General features: G+C 36.7%; 1 pseudogene; it reads left to right on the forward strand.

Moving 5' to 3' along the window:
- Positions 1-1,887: 1,887 nt before the first annotated feature.
- LOC101638666 lies at positions 1,888-2,828 on the forward strand (annotated as a pseudogene).
- Positions 2,829-3,879: the final 1,051 nt, after the last annotated feature.

Below are 3,879 nucleotides of genomic sequence, written 5' to 3' on the forward strand. Positions count from 1 at the left end.
GTGATTAGCTCATTTCCTTTCTCCTCTTGTACTTTTTTAAGCTTAATATTGCCCTGATCTTTCTACTCTCTTCCAACTTTTAACACTCCTTCTCCTTTTCATCACAGAAGTGCCATCTAAAAGTTATTTAGGGTTTTCAGGGATGGCCAAGAGTAACATAAGAAAGGGGATCTATATATATGACTTCCCTTTGCTGAAAAGTCTGAAATAATGCTATACAAGTCATTCAGCCATTAGATGGAGCCCCATTCTATGTATCCCCTGGTGCCCTGTTGCCGTGCGGTTTACTTTTAAGTGTGTGAGAACAAGGTGGATTCTAATGCCTGGTGCCCTGAGAGACACTATTTCCTTATTTGACTAAGATAATATCCTTCAACTATTGGCCAAACTAGGAGAGGAATCAAGTCCCATGAAAATTAACCAACAAGGTCTTTCTGAAGGTGACAATGAATAGGCATGTAGGCATGGAAAACACATGAGTACTTATAAGTAGATGCCAGGAAGTTATAGTGCAGAATTTTGTTTGAGGAGAAGGATTTGGTTGAAACATCTCCAAAAATTATCAGTTTTGAAATCCAAAGGATTAGGGTCCTTGGGAGTGAAAGATCCCAGTGTAATGTTGTGGATGATGATTTATGGAGAATATTTTAGATATAGTTAGGACAAAACCACATACAGAAATTTTAGGTAAGCTTGACGTAAATAATTAATCACATTGGTAATCATCTATGTTTTCTTATTTTAAAAATAAGTATTCATTGATGCATACCTTCATGAAATCTGCTAATTAACTTTAGTTTTATGCTAGTATATATGTCTACTAGAAAGTAGTAAATATTTCTATCACAATAAAAATATGATTTTGAACTATTTCCTAGAGGAAGCCCAGTCTCTCATATATTTTGTGTCACTTTTTCCAGAAGCCATTAATTTATAACTTCCTACTTTTCTTCTATAGTAAGTAGAGTTGATTTCTAGATAAAGATTCTCCATTGAAACAGATTTCAAATGGAGGTTCACCCTTCCAAAACCATTCACCTATCTCTAACATCTACAAAAGTATGATGGAGCAGTATCGTTTTCATTGTTCTAGATGAAAACAGAACAGTTCTCCTCTTCTGTGAGATGTATAAATGAGTTCACTTAACTTTAACGACTGCCGGTAATACCTTAGCTCTGTTCTGTCACCCATCTATGCAGAAAAAGACATGTCTGAGGACCTTGAATGTAAAGACAGTCATGGAAGCCTGTGTGTCTTGATTCTGACCTACTTAGGTAGTACATCAGAAGTATGTAAATCTCAATACTTATCAAGATGGGGTCTAACTCTTGCTGCATAAGCATTCTTGGTGAGGAGAGAGAGTTTTCATGGGAGTCACAGTTCTAGGAAGAGGTGTTCACTAAGTTACATCAGCGAAGTGCTGACATGTGATCCTGGTTGAATTAATAGAAGAGGGGGGATAGAGGCATGGCAGATTTAAAATTAATGTTCTACCTCTTAAGTCTAGTTTCCAAATAATATTTTTCCTTCATTTCCATGAACAGGTTAAAGACAGAAAGAGAAACTGGAACAAGAGAGTAAAGAGAACACCGCTAAGCACGCTGATCACATTGATATCATCAAAGAGATCATTTCCAATACTATTTTTACAGAACTTACATCACTAAGGGTAGGTAGGTAATCTTGTCAAAGTGAACACTAGTGAAACTTTAAGTAGTCGCCATAATTATACCATCTCATTCATTAAAACAAGGAAGAAATAATGAAGTTTATTCTGCTAATTCTGTTCTCACATTAACTTTGTGATTCAGTCAGAATAGGATATATACCATTATAGAGTATCATATATATTAAACATTTTCCCTTCATAAGTTCCCTGGATTGTCATGCCAATTCCCAATGACACTGTATTTATGCCTCCTATATTGACATTTGTAAGAATACCTGGTCTAAAACCAGTGCAGTGTTGAATTGGGATTCCATTCTGTGCTATGTATATTATTGGTTTGATCGGAAATACTCTACTTGTGATCATCATCAAATCTGATGTACCCTCCATGAGCCCATGTACATCTTCTTGGCCATGCTAGGTGCCACAGACATTGCGCTGAGCACCAAATTTGTACCCAAGATGCTTGGAATTTTTTGGTTTTATTTGTCAGATATCTAGTTTGATGCATGTCTGCTTCAGATGTGGCTCCTCCACGCATTTCAGGGCATTGAATCAGGTGTCTTGCTGGCCATGGCTCTGGACCGCTATGTGGCTATCTGTCATCCCCTTAGACATGCTACCACATTCACTCCTCAAGTAGTGACTCATATTGGAATTGGGATGACATTGCGGCCTGCCATCCTCGTAATCCCATGCCTTCTGCTCATAAAGTGTCGCCTGAAGCTATACCAAACCAAAATAATATCCCATACTTACTATGAACACATGACTGTTGTAAAATTTGCCACTGAAGATATTTTTATCAATAAGTTCTATGGTCTCTTTGGTGCTTTCATTGTTGGTGGGTTTGACTTCCTTTCAATCACTCTTTCCTATATCCAGATATTTACCTTGGTTGCTCACCTGCCCCCAAAAAAGGCACGTCTTAAGGCATTCAATACATATATGGTATGCCCCACATGTGTGTCTTCTTCCAATTCTATCTCCTTGCTTTCTTCTCTTTTTTCACTCACGGATCTGGATCTCATATCCCCTCACACATACATATTACTTTGTCCATCCTTTATCTACTAGTTCCACCTTTCTTCAACCCTTTGGTCTATGGTCTGAAGACCAAGCAGATTAGAGCAGGTAAAAAAAATGTTCTGTTCCTAAGACCAGGTTTGACATTCCACTAAAATTGTTCTCTCTATGAATTAAATGGCTCATCTAGGGACCCTATTGAGCTGACGCTCCCATCAATACTGGTGGGTATAACTATGATCTTTTTTTTTTTTTTAGATCTTTTGTTTTTAAACATTTTATTAGGGGCTCATACAACTGTTATCGCAATCCATACACACATCAATTGTGTAATGAGCATTTATTTGTACATTATTCTCAAAACATTTTCTCTCTACATCAACCCCCGGCATTAGGTCCTCATTTTTCCACTCCCTCCCCACTCGCCCCTCCCTCATGAGCCCTTGATAGTTTATAAATTGTTATTTTGTCATATCTTGCCCTGTCTGACGTCTTCCTTCACCCACTTTTCTGTTGTCCGTTCCCCAGGGAGGAGGTCACATATAGTTCCTTGTAATCGGTTCCCTCTTTCCTACCCACTGTCCCTCTAATAAATGAATCCAAGAATTTTTAAGGAATTCTAAAGGTTATTGATTTCTGAATGAGGAAATCTTTGGTACATGGTCAATTTTACTGACATGTAAGCAGTAACATAAACAATATTTTTCTAACTTTACCTTTGATGCTATTCCTACCTCAACAAACAATAACCAAAGGAAAGATTTGGAAGTCTAAAAAAGTCCTAAGTAGATATTCTGCAGGCTGAGGTTTTTGCTATATTGGTTTCCTAAAGATCTTTCTTTTAATTTAAAGAAAATTAATATTATTTTCCTTATGTTTCTTGAATAAACTTCATTTGTAATATTTGAGGGCATGTAGCCTTTTTTTGGCCAAAAATATATTATAGAAAATACAGATATAAACTTGTTATGGAAATCTTTGTCAATGTATTTCATCTCAGGCACTGTGGAAGGATGTATGGCCTCTGGAATCAAAGCTGTTCTCAAAACTTTATTTTACCTCCTTTATATGCTGATTCTTGGGAAAACAGTTTATGGGCACACATTCAGCTTTCTCTACTCTGAAGTAAGGAAAAAGTAAAATAATGCTTATAAGGAAACAGAAGTAGTGTTTACTGTAAAAT

This window comes from Echinops telfairi, unplaced genomic scaffold (genome assembly GCF_000313985.2).
Source record: "Echinops telfairi isolate 266 unplaced genomic scaffold, ASM31398v2 ScPeMD7_41;HRSCAF=154, whole genome shotgun sequence".
NCBI classification, from domain to species: domain Eukaryota; kingdom Metazoa; phylum Chordata; class Mammalia; order Afrosoricida; family Tenrecidae; genus Echinops; species Echinops telfairi.